The following is a 19,737-nucleotide window of genomic DNA, read 5'->3' as shown; positions in this document are numbered from 1 at the left end:
TTAATTTTCTGAAGAATACAGTTAAATAGCACAACTAGGTCTAACACTCATGTCTTTTTAAGATCCAGTCTAACCCAATTTCTGGGACACCATGATGGATGTTGGGTTTTTGTTTTGTTTAGCTGTTTTCAGACTGATGCATCTCCGGTGTATCTCTGTGTATCAATGCCTGTCTCTTTCTCTCACGGTGCGTGTACATCTGTTTCTCCCACTGTCTCTGTTGCCAACAGGATTTATATGTATATTGAAGAAGAGAAGGAAGTGGCCTCATGCTCGTAAACAAGCATTCAAACATCTCTCCCCAAAAATGAGGACATTTAGCACAACGCTGTTAAAAACAGGTCTGTCTGCCTGGATATCTGTTTACACCCTTTCAAGTATTTTCACCAGACAAGACCAAACCAGAAGAACTGCATTAGGTAAGCTACTGGAATGTATGTTAATGAAAATGAATAAAAGTTTTTATGTTAATATGTGTTTTTTTCATTAAAATAAAAAAAGATATGTCTTTTAACATCAGAAAATTACCCGAAATATGGACCATTTCAAGTCTGTCAGGTGGATTAATTTAAACGAAATAACATGATTTCATTGAAATTTATCAGTCTGTCTATATTATCTACTAGTCCATCATTCCCCTAACTTTTTGCTTTGCTGATATAATGCTGTGATGATTTGTAAAATACCACAGGGAGGGAAGAACAAGTAGGTTAATTTTACTTCTAGTAAAATGATTCATGGGCTGAGAGGCAGCCTGGAATATAAACACTCTTCAAATGTGATTGTAGGATGCAGTTGTTGGCTCCACCAGGATTCCAAGCTCGGAAGAGAAAGAGCATGTGGTGTGGACAACGAACCATGGGCAATCAAGGTATCTGTGATTTGGCTGTGCCCCTAACTTGACCCTCCCTGAACTGCAAATTTCACAAAACGCCTCTAACAGATGATGCCGTTTTGCTTTTTAAATTTTGTCTTCTAAACCAGATCACTGATTTTTTTTAAAAAGTTTTAACAACTTGGTATCAGTTGAAAATTACCCACAACAGACCTAGCAACTGTTTTTGCTCCAAGGTTCTTTGGGGACAGTAATGCTCCTGGGAGGTAGTGTTGTAGTGGAAAGCCCAGGGACTCTGGAGCCTAGCAGACCTAGGTCTGCGTCCTGGCTCAGCCACTTCACTGTTCCTTGATCCACTTAAGCTCTGAGCTTCAAGTTCCTCATCCAGAAGATGGGCATAACAATAATCTAAGAGGGCACTAAGTGGTTCATGTGAGTTAGCGACTGGGCAGTTTTCTCTTCTCATCCCTGGAGAACATGTATTTGGTTTCATCATCATTTTCTATCACTCACGTGTCGAATTTAGAAATCAAAAGAAATTGACTCCTTCTGACCTGATAGTTCCAAGGTGATGGCCTGGCCAGTTCCTGGGAAAACAGGCTTGGGGGAAAGCACACTACTAGTTTGGCCAGCAGAATCTGGATACTGCTTGAGAGGAAGGAAGGACAGTCCTCTACTAGATTGATTTTACGTGACTTTGGCATATGGGCACAAAGCACACCTTTGCTCCTGCTGAATTTTTACAGCTTTTAATCAAGTCACAATTTTAAATTGTAATGACTGAGAAATGGGTTTTCTAAAAATATCATAGCTTTTTTTTTACATTATGTCAAATGCATAGGTATGTATCTATATTCATATATGTAATAACTATGTGTCTATATTCATAACCCAGGAGCAGTTATCACATTTGATTCTGTCATTTCACCTGCTGATATATCTGCCTTCTGTTTCACAAATACAGAAGAACTGATATATCTGCTCTTCTGCACAAATACTCTGCCTTATTCAACTTATTTAACTTAGCACCCAGCAGCCTGGTTCAGAGGCATACTCAAAAACTGCACATTGGGTCCTGGCCAGTGTTGCTCAGTGGTGAGTGTTGGCCTGTGCACTGGAGGGTGACAGGTTCAATTCCCGGTCACGGGAATGTACCTGGGTTGCAGGATTGAACCCCACCTCTCATTGGGGCGCATGTGGGAGGCAACCAATTGATGTGGCTCTCTCACACTGTTGTTTCTCTCTCTCCTCCTGCCCCCACCCTTCCACTCTGTCTAAAAATCAATGGAAAAAATATCCTCGGGTGAGGCTTCAAAAAAAAAAAAAAAATGCAGGTTGGAAAGAAATGTATACTATGGCACCCTGGATGACAACCATCAACATTGGACTTTATCTTCTAGAAAATGAGACTCGACTAATCATGTTTAACCAGGTGAAGGTTAAGGCTTGAGGCACACAGCTGACTGAAGGCAAACTGGAAGCAGAAGGGGCAATCGGGAGAAAACTTTCCCAGGATAGATCTGAAGCAAAAATGAGTGGGCTAGCATGGCGGCAGGAAGAATGACTGATGCAAGAGACTACAGAGAATTTACAGGAATTTGGTTCTAGTTCCATTTAAGGAGGCAAGAAGGGGAATTATCCCAGGTCAGCTGAGTTGTTTTAAGACTGGGTGACTAAAATGATGATGCCATGAGCAGAAACAGGGATGTTAGAAAGGGAACTGGTGGTAGGGGGAAATGATGACTGAAATGTGAGACATGCTGGATGAGAAGTAATCGGACCCCAAGGGGAATGTGTGAGGAGTCAGTGTGGTGAAGGCTTAAGGTCTGGAGAAGTCTGTAGGGCTAGAACCTTTTCAGAAGATGTCTGTACCTTCAATTTAAGAACAGAAGGCAACAGGAAGAAGCTAATGCACAGAAGTAACTGGATCATTTCTGTTCCCTCAAATATTAAACCAGTGAAGAGCCAGATTGGTTCTGTTCTCAATCCTCCATGACGTGCTGCACAGAAAGGACTGCTAAACAGACACCAAGAAGGCCCCCCTCCCACCAAAGCAGCAGTTAGTGCTTCTCTCTTTCCTATGGTCTTTTCTCTTTTTCTCTCTCCTTTATAACTTACAGATCTTAACTCTTGTTGAAATAATTCACCCCCACTTCTGCCCCCTTCCGCTCTCCTCCTCTTGGCTCTCGCCTCCTAAGGAGAGCAGGCCCAGAGCACACATGGCCGAGCCTTCCCCAGCAGCTTTCCACAAAGGACCTAAGCAGATGCTCCCAGGATTAGGGTCTGGAGTCTTTTTTGTCTGCAAACCCCCTCATCCTGGGTTCTACCTTCCTTTCTGGTTTCTATTGAACTCCGTAACAACAGTAACAATTAAGGATTACGTTCTTTGTGGTTCCAGAAGCCAGGAAGGATTCCTTTAGCAGGGAATGACACACTTAGATTGGAACCTCTGGCTTCCTACCTGAAATACAGTTGGGAAACACTTGGCAGGGAGGAGCCATCTACCGCGTTCTTTACATCACTGCCTGCTCGGCAGGCAGTTGGGTTTTCCTCCCCCACCTCCACTCCTAACTCCTCCACTGTGGCTTCTTCTCACATGTTTTGGTTGTTCGGATCACTGCTCCTTACTTTGGGGGCAGCAGGGGAGTTGTCTTCAAAAGGCAAAAATCACTTTTAATCAAAATTACCTTTGAAAAGCCCTTAAATCTCACAGAAGGTACAGTATCCACAAAACCATTTCTATGTCACTCAGGACAGAGGTACTTAAGACAGTAGAGTCTGGAGTGCAATAAGGGCAATTCAGAGACAAGACTTCAGATGGCTGAATCCCTTGCCTTTTTTGGGGGGCCCCCAAAATTCAAGAGGATAATTTGCTAACAAAATTATGAAACACTATAAGACAGACACATACACTCCTAAAAATCCTTGCATCGCATGTCTGAGATCATGACACATGTACAAGCTTAGGAATCTCAGCTATACATCAAAGAATTTAAAACAAAACCAACCAATAACTAAAACCAGACACTAATTCTTCACCATTGCTAGCATGCTAAAGAAGTAAAAAACATTTAATATAAAATTCTTTAACATGCATGCTAAGTGCTAACAATAATGACAATAATACCTACCAATTACTGAGGGCTTCCTCCATGCCAGGTACTTGCTTAGTGACCTATATCTTTATCTGTATCTGTATCTATATCTATATATCTCCTATGTCACAGCTGAGGAAACCGGGATATATGGTGAAGACAGAAAACTGCTCTCTCCCTGGCTCACACAGTGAGAGGCGCAGAACTGTGTTATGAATCCAGGTTTTGTCTTAAAAACCTGTGCTGCAAATTACCACTCTATAGCCTCACAGTAAATGTCATTTTTCTCACTGAAATGCTTTGAACTGAAATTTGGAAGACTTGTTTTTTAGCTATTGGCAGCAAACATTCAGGAAATAAGAAAAAAAAAAAGGATTTTAGAAACAGGCTGACAAGCCATTCCTAGGGTCAACCACCAACAGACTGGACCAATTTCCTCTAGAAAGAACTCTGCTTCTCATCTCACTCCACCAACACCATTTCAATGACAACCCCTAGAAACACCGTCCTGCTCCACTCAGAAAAGGCAAGAATTCCAGTCCTGTTCTGCTAGTTCACTGGTAGTTCTGCAAACCAGAATCTGCCGAGATGCAAACCTGGGGAGGACTGGGCACATTGATGACTCCATTCAGGGACCCAACACTGCTTGGTGCTAGTTCAGAAAAGCACAAAACAACTAAAAATCCATTTTAAAAATCCCAAAGTAGATCAGTAACTTGTGGAAACCAAACACTCAAACCATTCTTAACAAAAATCAGCAATCAATTCCTAGTGCGCTCTCCTAAATTCCCTTCATTCCTCTGGAGTCAGATTCTTAGGAAAATCAAATCCTACAAGGACTGGCACTGATTACATTAATATTTCTGGTTCAGATTTCATTATAGCAAAATTATATATCTAACCAGCAGCTATTTTCTTATAGGAAATTCAGTATTTGAGAGTCACTTAAGATACTGGAGTTTAATAAGACATTAGATAGGGAAAATACAGTTAAGTCAAGACAAAACGTGGATTGTTTATACTAACAAGATGGGCCATATCTTATCAGTAACATTACCTTTCCAGACTACCCTAAGGTGGCAGCTTCAAACTAAGTTTAACAAACACTCATTACGTCAAACTACATACCAGGCACTGTGAAAAATACAAAGATGAAACAAACAAACAGACAAACAAAAAAAAACAGACAAAACAAACACATACTACCTGCTCTCAAAGAATTTATAATTTAATGAGGTAGATTAGACATATACATACAAATTCTCTGCATACAATGCTTTTCTTCATCTACTATGATCAAACAATGCTGAGAAAGTTAAAGGAAAAATTTCCAAGACCCAGGCGAGTATCAGACTGGTCTTGCATGATCTGCTTTTTCCTCCCTGCTCATTAAGGCCCTGGCAATCACCACTACTTTGGTTTCCTGAGTCTCTTACCTTAGTTTATTTTCTGTTCTCTGCTCATGTAACAAGATCTATCTTTTTGGGATTTCCTGTCCTGCGTTTAGTTTTTTTCTCCTGCTATTGCTGGGGGCCCAGTCTTACCCTCCTACAGCAGTACACTCCGTGTTTGCTGGAAGGACCCTCCACACAGTTTCTTCTTTGTGTTTTTATTGGAGATCTGGAAACAATCACAGAGAGTGGCTCTGAAAACTTGGAACCTAACTATTCAAAAGTAATTACCTTCAGGAAGTCTACTTTTAGAAAGTTTAATCAGGAAGGTAAAAGAGGGCCATTCTAATCACCCTCTGCGATTCCAGCTCCTTGCATCTCGCTGCCCTGAGCTTTAGCCGTAGGTAACAGTAGTAAGATGGACTGCAGATTGAAAGCAAGAGACAAGCTGAAAACAGGGCAAACTGTGTACTACAAGGGAGTGCCAGCAATAGGTGACTCCTAGGGGTCCAATGGCATTCGCATGAGGCCAAAATCGTCAACATTTTGCACCCGCTGAAATGAAGGTGAGCTTGACAAAGCCTCCACGAGCACACGACAGACCCTGTGCGGCAGTCGCACGCCTGCGACAACAGCTGGAGCTGACTGTGTTTCATGTAGCCTTACCTCTGAGATTTAAGACGATACCGGTCTTGTAAAAACAATAACATCACTTATGTGTCAGTGTCTCGTGGAGAGAAAAAAAACCCCACCATAAAAGAGGGGCTCTAAGAGGAACCCAAAGGCCACGGGCCCAGACTGAGCCTAAACCTAGACGGCTGAACCTGAATTTTCTTCAGGCGCTTCCCGCCTTTTGTTCCCAGAGGGCTGTGCCTTCGGGGTTAGCGGCAGCCCCCCGGGCAGCGCGGCAGCCCCCCGCCGGCGGGGAGACACGCTCCCGCCGCGACGCTCTCCGCTTACGCTCTTTTTTGACGCATCACGGCCGCTGCGTCCGGGAGCGCGCCGACCGTCAAACAATACACGCCGCGCGCCCGCCCACGCAGGGCCGGCTCGGCGGACCCCGGCACCCGCCTCCCTGGAAGTGGAAGGCACGGCCTTCCCCCAAGTTTTCAGGGAAGTCACAGGCTGGGCAGCGACCATGAAATCACAGCTCAAACCTAAAAATCCCTTAGAAGCTGGGTTCTCCCCCGAGGAACACGGGGAAGGTACAAAGGGGGACGCGGGGGTGCGGAGTCACTATTTCTCCTTCCTCCAGAGTCTAAAATAAAGTCCGGCCGCGGCTGAGCTCCCGGCCCCACTGGGGAGCAGGCCTCGAGGGGAGTCGGGAGGCAGGCTGGGCGTCGGGGCCTGGGGGACGGGAAGAAGCGAGTGGGGGAGGCCGCCCCGTCCCTGGAGCTGGCCGCCGGACCCGGTCTTTGATGTTTGCTTCGCCCCATCCCTCTTTTTTGGAAAGCACTGATTTTTTTTTATTTTTTATTTTTTTCTAACGGATGAAACCAGCTCTGGAGCCACCTCAGCGAGCGGGGGCAGGTGTGGGGATGGATGTCTGGTCTCCCAGGGGGACAACTTGGGGGTGGGGACGGCAGCCTAGAGACTGGGAGCCTGGGCGCCCTCCCCCCCAAGGCTGAGGCGCTGGGCAAAGGGGGCCTTTAAGCGCGAGGTGTCAGCAGGGGAGCCCCTTCTGCGGCGCTGGGATTGACGGGGACAACGAGTAGCTGCGAGGACCCCCGAAGGATGAGGAGCCGCCTCCTCGGGGAATACCGGGAGGTGGGAGACGGCCCCGCCCCCTCCGGGCGCGGGCGCGAGCGGCAGCCGGGGCGGTGGCGGGAGGGCCCCGGTGGTCCTAGCCTCGCCTCTCGCTCGGGAACACGGCCTCCCAACCTCCGCCGAGGCCCAGCCCTAGCTGCTCCTACCTTTTCCCGGCGCTTCGGGCTCCGCTCCCGGCCGCCTCCGCCGCCCGCTCCCATCCGCAGCCCTCTGAGGCCCCGCCCCTCAACCGCTAGCGGGGGCACTGGCATTCACCAGGGCCAATCAGCGCCTCGCTCCTCCGGCCCCGCGGCCAATCCGCTCCCGCTGGAGGCGGGGCTTCTCCAATGTCATCGAGGCTCCTCCCGGGGCCCCAAGATCCCTTTTGTTTGGGAAGAGCCAGACCGGGATGGAGGGCGCGTCACTTCCGGGAGGAAGCTTTTCTCCGGCCCCGGCCTGAGCTTGGGGGGTGGGCTCGCGCCTCCCGGGGCCCCGCTTCTGCCGCCTTCCACCTTCCGGGGGGGTTCGGGGCTGGGCCGGGCGGGGGGGCCTCTACCCTCCGGGCCCTGGAAGCCCAGGAACGGCGCGCGCCCTGACTGATGGGCCACCTTAACGTCTGAAGTGGGCTTTGGGGTCCGCTTTAGAATTAGTGGTTGAAAACCCGGCAACGTGTCTTCGCTGCCGTCTCCCTCTTCGCCTGGAGGAGCTTGTGGGTGTGGCGCTGGAAGCTAGGGCACTAAGAAGAAAAGCCCGGACACGCCCCCCTTTCTTTTCCTTTCCAGGTGCGGTTTGAGAGGGGGTGCTGGCTCCGGAGGCCCTGGCGTGGGGGCACCCCCCCACCCGGGAGAGCATAAACCCGGCCCGACCTGCCTTCCAGGTAGAAGTCAAATGAGGAATTACACATGTGCGTGTGAAGGTTTTCCACGATATGGTTGTCAAACGCGGAGGCTTTTGGGGGGGCCCCTTTGTACTGTGGGCAGTGGCGTTTGCAGGGAAGCTGGAACAAAGGACAGCGCAGAGGATTCAAGGAATGGCTGTCCCTTCTCGTGAGCACGGAGACGCAGGTCCTTCTGGTGGCAGCAAGCCCTGCCGGGACCCAAAACTCAGTGGAGAGAAAGCATCCCTACCTGAGGTCAAGGTCTCTGGATCCCTTTTCCAATTCACAGGTTGATTCAGCTGGTTATATGATTAACAATCACATTATTTTAAATACAATACAGTAAGTGCTTATAATACCATTGAATATAATGCCAAAATAATGTTTGTACGTTTTAACACATTATTCCTAATCTTAATTATTAAGCAGGACAGTATTAGGAGCCTAGTGCTCTACTCACCAAGGCAGGCATAGTCCTCAAGGCAAATAAAGCCCTGGCCTCATGCAGCTTACAGTGTGGTGGAGGGATGTGGTCCGTCTGTTCCATCACAGGGAAGTTGGAAGGAAGTAAACCAGTTATTATGTTATCACTGCGCCAGGTACTTTCATGTTATCTTATTTAATCTTCACTACCATATAATAAATCTTTCCTAACCGATAAGATAGACAGTTTTGTGCCCATTTTACAGATGAGACGATAGAGACCCAGATAAATCAAGTAGTCATAGAGCTAGTACATGGGAAAGAAAGAACTTCCAACAAGGATGTGTGACTCCAAACCTATGCCATATTCTGCTCACCTCACAAGGAGGGCAGGTCCAGAGAATGGGCCAGGATGACTGTAAAAATCAGCATTAGAGCCCTAGCTGATTTGTCTCAGTGGTTAGAGCGTCGGCCCTCAGACTGAAGGGTCCCAGGTTGGATTCCAGCCAAAGGCACATACTACGGTTGCAGGCTCAATCCCTGGCTTGGTCAGTGCATGAGTGGGAGGCAACCAATTGGTGTGTTCTCTCTCACATCATTTTTTTCTCTCTCTTTTCATCTCTCTTTCTCTCCCCCTTCCACTCTCTCTGCAAAGCAATGGAAAGAATATCCTTGGGTGAGAATTAAAAAAAAAAAAAAAAAATCAGCATTAGAGCTGGGGAAAAAGGTCCCTGCATCCCCTTATTGATTGTAAGCTTGAGAGAGTCAACTGTAGTGAGGTGGTCAACAGCAGCCCAAGTGTCTTTTAAGTAATGAAGTAGGAAATATAGAACCAGAAAGACATCATTCCCTGTGTTCAAGCGACTGACAATCTCAAAGGCAAGATGAAGGGCCAGGCACATAGTAGGTGCTCAATAATAGTGACTTGCCTTGAAACAAAATGTCTGAAATGGTTACACACACAGTTCAGGTACTGGAATATGCCCATGGATTAGAAAAATCCCATTTCCTGCTCCTCCCTTTTGCCTCGCCCTGCCTATGGGTGTGCAATGAGGAAGTGCCTCATTGCCCGACAATGAGGTAGATGTGGGAGAACTGGCTATTTTCTGCAGCCTCTGAGTCACTCTTAAGAGTAGTCCTAGTGAATGGGCTCCTCCCTCCTTCCTCTCCTTCCCTTTGTAGCTGTTAACCCATTCTATTCCCAGGCTGTAGCGCTCTGTGGCTTACCCCCTTTATAGCAATCCGCAGCTCCCCTGGCTCCCGGGGCTCCCTCCTGACCCAGCAAGAATGATCATCTTTGCCATGTAGGATTCAGAATGCTGAGGGTATTCAGATTGCTATTGTCAACAAAAGGTCTCTGCCACCAATCCAGTGCCAACAGGAGTCCCCAATTTGGGGCATGAGTGAGGTGGAGTGGGAGACTATTCAGGTAAACAGTTTGCAAAGGGAAGGGGAATGCAGCCTAAGGGAAAAGCAGCCTGGGGCCCAGCAGGCTTGGCTCAGCGACTAAGCATCGACCTATGGTCCAGGAGATGCAGGTTGGATTCCAGGTCAGGGTTGTGGGCGAGATTCCCCCATAAAGTGCAAGCCCCTGAGACAAAGGGGAGGCTGCTGCCTCTTTTCAAGTGGCTGCCAGATTCTGCTAGGTCCATTTTTATGCAAATGAGGAATCAAAATGTTCACAGTTTGATTGGCTTAAATAGCACCGTCCTATCCCGTTCTGATGGGTTGTTATGGAGCTGCTCTGATTGGCAGGTAAAGATGCAAATGAGGACATAGCTGCACACCTCCGATTGGATAGGGGGTGGGCAGGTCTCAGCCCATTGGTTGAAACACTATTTCAGGAACTGCTTCATAAGGCCGCTCAGCAGGGCCGCGGCCTGAATGGCGTGGCTAAACTCTGGCCAATGGCTGCTGGACTCTCCTCAATTAGGAGTTTGGAGACCCGGTTAACCACAAGGAGTCCTTTTTGACAGGTACCTTCCTTTTCCGGGTCAACACTTGACTTTCAATTCAAAACCCCTGGAGGTAGTTAATGAGCAGGGCTGTGAACCTTAGGAGACCTTCAGGCTGTAGCCCTGAGGGATAGTTCTGAGTTTTGTGATTCAATATACGAAATGTATGAATAAATTTAGGGTACAAAGGTGTACACAGAAGTCAAAAGTGGGTTCATAATGTCTTAAATTTATTGACAGTATACTATTTTTATATGATACTTTGTTAACTTGCCAGTAAACATTTATTAAATGCCTACTGTGCATCAGGCAATAACTTAGTAGGAAATGCTAAAGATTATATAGATTGTATCAATTTTACTCCAAACCGGTCAACCTCCTAGATGTTCCATAAATGTTTATTGCTGGCTTGGGGAGGCAGTGATGGAGTAAAGACTGGAATTAAAAGTACCTGGAGTTCTATTCATTTCCTAGGGCTCCCCAAACAAATTACCATAAATGGGTGGCTTACAACAACAGAATTTTTATTCCCTCTCAGTCGGGAGGCTAGAAGTCTCAAATCAAGGTGTTGACAAATTGGCTCCTTCCAGGGTCTCTGAGGGAAGATCCACCCCATGCCTCTCTCTTAGCTTCTGATAGATCCCGGCAGTCCTTGGCATTCCTTGGCTTGCAGCTGCATCATCCCAACCTCTGCCTCTGTTTTCGCGGGGCCTTCTTTCCTCTGTGTCTTGATGTCTCTGTATGGCCTCCTCTTCTTATAAGGACAATAGTCATATTGGATTTAGAGCTCACACTAATCTAGTATGACTTCATCTTAACTCATTGCATCTGCGAAGACCCTATATCCAAACAGGTTCACATTCTGAGATTCCAGGTGGACATGAATTTGGGGGGGGAGGGGGGAACATTCAAACCCATACGCGAACCTTCTCAAAGTAGCATCCCCACTTAACTCCATTTGACTTTATTGGTAAATAGCATAAAAGTAATGAATGAATTCCAGAAGATCATTTCAGTTCTATGATTACATGATAATTATATATGCTAGCAGCCATTTATCAAGCCTTTACTATATGCCAGTCACTATAAAACCACTTTACAGTACATCTCATTTAACCCTTAAAAGAGCCCCAGGAGATATATGTGAATATTCTCATTGTACAGATAAGGAAATTGAGGCACAAAGAGGTCCATCATCATGGAATTCTTAAGTGATGAACATAAAATATTTACTCAGGCCCTGGCTGGGTAGCTCATTTGGTTAGAGAATTGGTCTGATCCCTGGTCAGGGCATGTAAAAGAATCAACCACTGATTGCATAAATGAGTGGAGCAACAAGTCGTTTCTCTCTCCCCTTCCCTTTCTCTCTCAAATCAATAAATACAAACAAAATACTTTTTTTCCCTCAGATCAGATTCCAAAATGCATCCTCATAATTACTATGTTCTCTCATCTCTCCACTGTGCTAGATGTGGTTAGAAAGATGGGGATTGCAACACACATTTGAAACTTTGATTTATGGAATACTTGGAGCTCAGTAGCAATATTCCTGGGGTCATGTATGTAGTTTGGACCAATTTTAAAGCAAGGGAGAGCAAGAGAGGAGGGAATAGTGGGGTGGCAATGAAAACTTAGGGAAGAGGAGAGCTATGGGTACTCACCTGAACCTCAGTTTCCTCACTTGTGAAGTGGGATAATCATCTCTGCTTACAACTTATATAGTCACTTCTGAATATACAAGTGAGACGACGGGCATTAAAGTATTAGGAGAACTCTCTGAGGGATTATTATAAACTACCTGGGATATTTTGCTCAGATCTTGCTTGGGTCCCAGCCCCCCAGCTAAGCACCTGGGGGTTGAACGCCTGGGGCTCTATAAGGCTCCTTCTAGCTGTGACTCACTGAGACTTTAATAAGACGCTGGGTGAGCTAGATGTAGACGCTGGAGTGACTGGGACAGGTGACCTGGCCTGCCTTCCCTACCTCCAGTTCCTAGAACCCCCGCCCAGCTCCTCCAGCAGGGATCTGGAGGTCGCCGTCTAGAAGCCTGAGAGGGCTCCCTAGGCAGGGACCAGGCTGAAGGTGGGCTCTCCACAGCTCCCTGCATTTCCTCCCATCATTTGTTTCCACAGAGGCCTTTCTGAGCATTCCTGAAGCCTTCTCTTGCGGCTAGATCTGCCGCATCTGAGCATCTAGGGCACCCGGAGTTGAGCCTCTGGGCGTGGCCCTCAGCGTGTTCCCGAGCTTCTTGCTCCCCCTAGTGCTGAGCCGCGAGTCTTGCACCTGCCGGCTTCCCCCTGGCGCTCCAGGGAGGCCTCTTACCTGACAGTTTTTCCTTTTATGGATGTGGGCAGACCGCACAAGCGGCCACCTCCAAGGGTGAGCAGTTTGAAAAACCACCTCCAGGGACAGATACTTCTGTTTTGTAGTTATATGTTGGGGCTAGGTGTCCACGAGGGAGCCAGGGGATTCTTGTCATGGATTGTGTAGGGGGAGATCTGAGAAGGAAAGGGAAGGAAATTTAACATTGAGTGCCTGCAATGTATCAGGCACAGTGCCAGGTGCTTTACAGATATTACATGTATAATTCTTGTCATCTTTACATACGTAATCCTTAAAATCCTTTACATATGTAATCCTTGTGACCATCCTAAGCAATAATTACTATTACATCTAGTTTTTCAGATGAGAAGACACAGAGAGGTTAAATGTCTTGCCAAAGCTCACACAGTACCCATCACAACAATAGCAACATCAACTAATTATTTAGTGCTCACTTCACACCAGATACATAATTTCTTGTAATTCTACAGTCTCCGTTTACAGACGAGCTCCATGAGACTTAGGTAGTTTAAGAAAGGGATAAGCTAAAACATCTAGGTCCTCCAGACTCCCATCCCACGCCATTTCCACTCCATGTCTGCCTCATGGAGCTGGTGGGTGGGAGAGGTGGGACTGAGCCCAGGCCTGTGTGACTCACTGTTGTTTCCATTACTGGGGCTGCCTGGCAGTGCTTGTCAAGGTCCAAGAAACTAGGGCCCTGAGGATGTTTGTATCTCCAGACATAAAGATAAGATCCGGAGATAGAATGGCAATGATAAAGTCAAGGGCAAAGTCCAGGGAATCTTGAGGACAGTTTGCTTAGGGAAATGCATAACCAGGCAGCACTTGGGGGAACAGAACAATATTGCTGTTGGAGGCCGTGGGGAGACCACCCAGAGGACCCTGAGTCCCATCTCCCCCATTCTCTGTGGATCTCTCTTGCTCTCCTGAAGTTGGTGGGCCAGGATGGGGTGCACAAAGCTCACAGAGGGGCAAAAAAGAAAGGTAGATGGCATATAGTCTAGCCCAGACAGAGAATTCCTGGAAGTAGATGAAATAAACAGTGGTTTCCAAATCGCCCAGCAAAGTTCCCAAGGCCTTGAGTCATTTTTAACTCCGCCCCTCACCTCCCAAATGCAGATTAGTCACAGGTCCTTGGAAGAATGCTCTGTGTTCCTTTGGACAAGTCTCAAGTTTCTTTTCATTCTAATCTTTGAAATTATTAAATTATAATTGAAAAACCCACACCAGATGAGTTAATAAACTGTCTGATGTTATTTCCAAGTGTTAAATAGGAGAGCAGGTGGGGAAAGATACTAGTCAGCTACTGTTTTTTATATGTAAGTTGACCTATTTCATTGAAGGTGAACTCCTGCCCTCTTCTGGCCCTCCCTCTTTCTGTCTCTCTCCTGTTTCTCTTCTGCCCCAGGTGCCTTCCCCCCAGAGTCTGGAAGCAGATGCCCTGTCTGTCCCTGCTGGCCTTTCAGACCAAGCTCTGAGCCCAGTAGCCTCACCAGAAGGGGTGACGCTGACCCGAAGGCTGCTCCTCTCTCTCTTTCTCCTCCGTTCCCCCCTTTTCCCCACACATGGCCTGACATTAAGCAGAAAGTAATTTCTGTGCTACGGCCAGAGACAGAGCTGCGGCCCGGTTTCAGTGTGATGAAAGCCAATTACACATTTCCCCTGGCCTGTTATTACAGCTGAGGCGCCGCCACACAGTTGGCTGAATGGGTCCTTGTTGCTCGCAAAAGGGAGAAACATTTGTAGGGAAAGTAATGACCCGGTTATGGCTGCACCTCCATTCCTAGGCAATTTTCTGGTAAGTGGTCCTTTGGAGTAGGTGGGTGCTGGAAACTTCTCTACCCTCATTTCCTGCTCCACGGCTCCTGCTGGGCCAGTTTGCCCTGAACCCAATGACCCCGCGACCCAGGTTTCTTGCTTCCTTGGGAGGAGTCTGTATATCTCATCCCCTTTTCTTTCTGCCACCTTGTTTTATTCCTAAAATAATTCTTGAGTGTCTGTTATCACTACCACAAGAAATAACACACAATCCAACCTCAGGGAGCTCACAGTCTCCAGGGGAGGTGGACTGGTGTGACTCGTTGCTCATACTTTCCAAATAAATAACTCCACCCACGGTCTTACATCATGATCGGGACTCCTCCAGATACAAGGGACAAAACTCCATCCAAACTGGCCCAAGCAAAAAGGGCTTTTGTTGGCTCACGCCGCAGAAGAGCCCAGGAGTGAGCTGACTTCAGAGGAGGCTGGACCTGGCTTCTCAGAGATGTTGCTGGGATCAGGTTTCTGTGTGTCTCTCAACTTCTGTGTCGGTTCTGTTTTTAGACACACTTTCTTCCCCAATTGGCCATAAGCATAGTAGCTCCAGCTTCACATCTATCCAGTCATGTTCAGTACCAAAGAGCACCTCTCTCTTTTCCTGAAGTCAGAAAAATCTCGCTGGCTTCTTGGCTCTGCTTGGGCCATGTGTTCGTCCCTGAACCAATGGTTGTGGCCAGGGGCATGGGTTGCTTTGATTGGCTAGGTGTAGGGCATGTGCTCTGTCTAGCACTGTGGAGTAAGGGTGGGGAAATGCTATAACCTCAAATGAAAATTAATTCCCAGAAAAATTGGGGATGGAAGTTTGGGAAGCAACATTGCAAGAGTGTTTATTCGCACTTGAAGGTTTGGCTCACTGGCTTCTCTAACCTTGCCTCACTCTGCCTCGGCCTGGACTTTCCTTGCTGCTGGTCATTGTCAGAACCTCTAGGACGGCTGGCCTTTGTCCTGCTGCCTAGAGCACTGCTAACAAGAGACTTGTGTGTGGGGATGGCATGAGCAGGTGTTAAAAAGGTCTTGAGCCTGGTGTGGCTCAGTGGTTGAGCATCGGCCTAGGATCCAGGAGTTCGAGGTTTGATTCCCGGTCAGGGCCTGGGCTGCAGGCTTGATCCCCAATGATTCTCTCATCATCGATGTTTCTGTCTGTCTCTCTCTCCCTCTCCTTTCCTCTCTCTGAAATCAATAAATATATATATATATTTAAAAAGGTTTTAAAGATGAGAGGTTCTCAGGTTCTAATTGTATTGGAATCACCTGAAGGTTTTGTTAAATTACAGATAGCTGGCTGGGCCCAGTCCTGCCAGTGCTGCTTCCCCAGTGCCCCCAGTCTCCCCACATTTCCTGTCACTCAGTTCAAACCGCCTTCCTCCTTCCCATGGATCCTGGCAGCAGCCTTCCACCTGGGCGTCCTGTGTTGGCTCCAGCTCTTCCCTCTTCCGTCCATTTCTGCATGGTGACCACAGTGATTTTTTCTAAAGTGAATTTTTGATCAGGTCACTTTTCTGCTTAAGTTTCTAGAAAGTACTGGGCTTCCTAGAAAGTCATGGGCTTCCCATTAACTTCAGGACAAAGTGCGCAGGTGAGCACGCCAGTGACATCCCTTTTTGGTCTGGCCTCTGCTTTGTTTCTAGTTCCAACTTTTGCTGCGTCCCTGGCCCCAGGCAGCTCTAGCGCTCTACTGACCCACTTGAATCCCTACTTCATTATGCTCTCTGTGGCCTCAGGACCTTTTGATGTGCCGTTCTGCTTGCCCTGCCTCAGTTCTCCCAGTCCAGCTAACTACTCTTTCTTTTTTTCTTTTTAAAAATATATATTTTATTGATCTCAGAGAGGGAGAGGGAGAGAGATAGAAACATCAATGATGAGAGAGTCATTGATTGCACACCTCCAACTGGGGATCGAGCCCACAACCTGGGCATGTGCCCTGACCAGGGGTCAAACCGCGATCTCCTGGATCCTAAGTCGATGCTCAACCACCAAGCCATGCCAGCCGGGCACTGCTCTTTCTTTAGGACTCTTCTCCATGTCACTTCCTCCAGGAAGCCTTCTGTGTTGTCTGAAGGGCAGATTAGATGTCCCTCCTCTGTCCTATTTGTTCTCAATGTACTCTGGCCTTGTATCTGTGTCTCCCTTAGACCCACAGCTCCTTGCCAGCAGGGACTCTGCCTGGTTCATAACTGTATTCACCGTTTGTAACAGTGCCTGACACATAGTAGGCATGCATATTTATGAAATGAAAGAAGTGATCCCCTAAAGTTTTTTCATAGTGAGCCTACCATAGTCATTAAGAACCCGGGCTGGGACACTGGCTATCTGTATAACTTTGGGCAAGCTACGTGACCTCCCTATGCCTTGGTTTAATATTTTAAAAGTGTTTCTTCCTTCATAGGGCATCCTGTATATAAGGGCTCTCGAGATAAGTACTGTCTTCATTTTTGTTGGTTTTGTTACTCCCCTGTCCATTCTCTTAGTGATTAGCGGTAAACCCTTTCAACATAAACGCCCATGTGTTTAATTTTAGGGTCAACAGAGAAGGAAGAACTGGGGAGACAGTGTCCTAAGGGACAGAGATGGGAGGGCAGCGTGAAAGAAACAAATCAAGTTGAATTTGTGGGCTGTGGCTATAGGAGAAAAGGGGTGCCCTCCTACATCCCCCCGAAGCCAGGGGCTGGACAGTGAGAGGCCCGTGTGCTTTCCTGATGGGCGGCGTGATCTCGGGGTCCCGCCTGTCCTGGAGCCTCATCTGTGGGGAGGAGCGGGAGCCAGGCCGCCTGTGCTGACCCTGCGCAACACGCATCTGCTGCCTGCTTGTCCCGCTTGCTGCTGTCTCTCAGACTGGTTCGGGAGTGTGTGGTTCCGTTCGCCTCCCCGACAGGGAGCGTTTTCTCATTACCGTAAAATAGTCATTTGATGAACAGGGAAAAACACCTGGTGGGCAGGAGTTTTCTCTCATGGTCATTCGGACCTGAATTCCATTATTTCTCCTGCTTACCTGGGGAGGGAAAAATACACTTTCTCAACAGTTTTTCTGGTTTCCCAGGCAGATATCCCAGCAGATAGCACCTGGCTGCGTCTGCCCGGTGGAGACCAGGACGCCCCAGGGGAGGGTGAGGGGAGAGCTGTCCTCTGAGAAGGGGCTGTTCAGAGATGCTCCTGTACCAACTCATTCCCACTTCCTCTCCCTCTGGGCTGTGAGAAGCGGTGGGACGGGAGGGGGAGGGGAATGAACTAACCCCCAGTGACACTTCCTATGTGCCAGGCAGTGTCACATTTCATTGAACACTCAACAACCTTTGAATATAGATTATTAGTCTTTTGGCTTATCTTTCACAGATAAGAAAAGTGGAGTTCAAAGAGTAAAAATCACACACTAAAGATGTATCTATGGTCGGCAGGACCTGGAATCTGCTCCTATCTGATTCTAAACCCCATGACTTTTCTATTATTTTTCTGAGGCCCTGAGAGGGTGAGAATTTGCTCCGAGTCACACAGCCAGCCTAGAAGGAGGTTATATCTTTCTAGCCTCCCAAAGGGAGGGATTGATTGGAAGGGCTAGACAAAACACGCTGGTCATGTGCTTAATTAATGTAGGAGGGGGAGGGAGAATGGGAGTTTTTGGCTGTTAGTGATTCCATTTTTAATTAACACCAAGTCTGGCTCAGGGTTTTTCAGGATTTGTGAATGGAAGGAAAAGGGTACTGTGGAGACCAATGAGAAATCATCCAAGTTATTGACCAGAGATCTAGCCAGGGTTTCACAGGACTGAGCCCAGGGTTGAGGGGGAAGGGGAGGTAAACAGAGAGGCAATTAAAGGGTTAAGTGCTGGAACTCAGGCCAGGGAGTGGTGAAGTGGGAGGAGTGGAATAGAGTTTGGAAAATTTGTGGTCCAAGTGGGATGCTGAAGTTTAATTTTTGAGAGGTGGAGCCTTGCTGGTAATGGCTCCGCATGGCCTTGGGAAGGGCAGCTGAAAGCAGAGCAGAAGGTTATTTGAAGGAAGCAGGAGAAAGTTCGGGAGAGGCTGGGGCGTCAGATGGGTTGGCCTCAGCAATCTGTCTCAGGGTGATGGTGGGAGTTAATGCGCAGCAGTCAGTGGGGATGAATTGTCAGCTGGTGTGGGCCAAGGTCAATGACAGCAGCAAGAGGTAGAGGGCAATGAGCCATGGAGTGCGAGGAGGGCTTTAAAGGAGGGTGGAAAAGTCACAGAGGGAAATCGGCGGAGGAAGCTGGAGGCTGCTGACCCCACGTGCACCTTGACGGGCTGGAGAGTGGAACTCTTGGGAGGAGAACCTCCTTCATGCAGCGGGCAGGGGGGGAACCAGTGGCCTTGGGCAAGGCCAGGTTTTAGTTTCAGGGGGAGGAGGGGAGAGTGGAAGTTCCCAGAGGATGTTGTGGATGTAGAATTTGTTTTCAGTGGAGTGAAGGTTACCAAGGGCACGGGGAGAGTATTCAGAAGGAAACCAGTGAGAGGAAAGTGGAGAGGAGAAATATGACAAGTGGCCCAGCAAAGGGACTTAAAGTACAGCAACTGGGTTTCCTCCATGTGTCGCGGTACCAGGCACATAGTAGGTGCTTAACTAATATATCCGAATGGGGAACATAAATGAGTAAATAAAGCCCCTTCCCTCCAGCTGCTTTGATTCTCTGGGACTTAGTTTCTCCATATGTTTACTGGGAATGCTGCTGCGTTCATCCCCCTGGTCCTGGGCTTTAGAGCAAAGCCCCAATTCTTTCCATCTGGCAGAGTGGGGGACTTGTTATTTGACCTCATGTCCCCCTGGAGGGTTCGGAAAGCCAGGGCTGAACCTACTGGTTACAACTTGGGAGAAACTGAAGTTCAGAGAGAACAAAGAGATCACCCAGTATGACAGATTAAGGTTTACGGTAGGACGAAGAAAGAAAGAAGAAATAAGCGCGTTGCTCTCCCTTCCACCCTGTTCTGTGACCCCCAAAGCAGCCCAGAGGGGCGGCCTGGGGGCTCACAGAGAGGAGTCCAGTGCCAGCTGCGGACAGTAGGCGCTGCACAGGCGGCCTCCAGCAGGGGGCGGTGTGGAGTTGCAGAAGACCGGCAGCCTGAGTCGAATGGGAGGCAGACTCTGCCGCTGCCACCCTGGGACTTGGATGGGAGAGGCTCTTCCGAGGATGAGACGGTCCTTGGAATAGCACAGCCAGGCTTGGGGGTTGGCTGCCCTCTCATCACTCCAGAGCCCTGTGCCTCGCAGGAGGGGCAGGAAGCCAGAGGAGGTGGACCCTCCC

General features: G+C 48.0%; 1 protein-coding gene across 3 annotated transcripts in view; it reads right to left on the bottom strand.

Moving 5' to 3' along the window:
• Positions 1 to 7,288, bottom strand: part of CTTNBP2NL (CTTNBP2 N-terminal like) — a 41,770-nt gene extending 34,482 nt beyond the window's left edge. Inside the window, exons 1-2 of one of the 3 annotated variants that reach the window (XM_016223335.2) lie at positions 7,235 to 7,253; positions 5,475 to 5,550 (exon numbers count right to left, since the gene is read on the bottom strand). The gene's annotated coding sequence lies outside the window, so the exon portion shown is untranslated. Of the gene's footprint in view, positions 1 to 5,474; positions 6,184 to 7,234 lie in introns of those variants that run through there. The other 2 variants (XM_016223331.2, XM_016223332.2) reach the window with 2 other exon arrangements.
• Between the last annotated feature and the right edge of the window lie 12,449 nt (positions 7,289 to 19,737).

This window comes from Miniopterus natalensis, chromosome 19 (assembly GCF_054644295.1).
Source record: "Miniopterus natalensis isolate mMinNat1 chromosome 19, mMinNat1.hap1, whole genome shotgun sequence".
Classification (NCBI taxonomy): domain Eukaryota; kingdom Metazoa; phylum Chordata; class Mammalia; order Chiroptera; family Miniopteridae; genus Miniopterus; species Miniopterus natalensis.
Note: the sequence above shows the minus strand (reverse complement) of the source record. Positions and strands in the feature narration are given on the sequence as shown.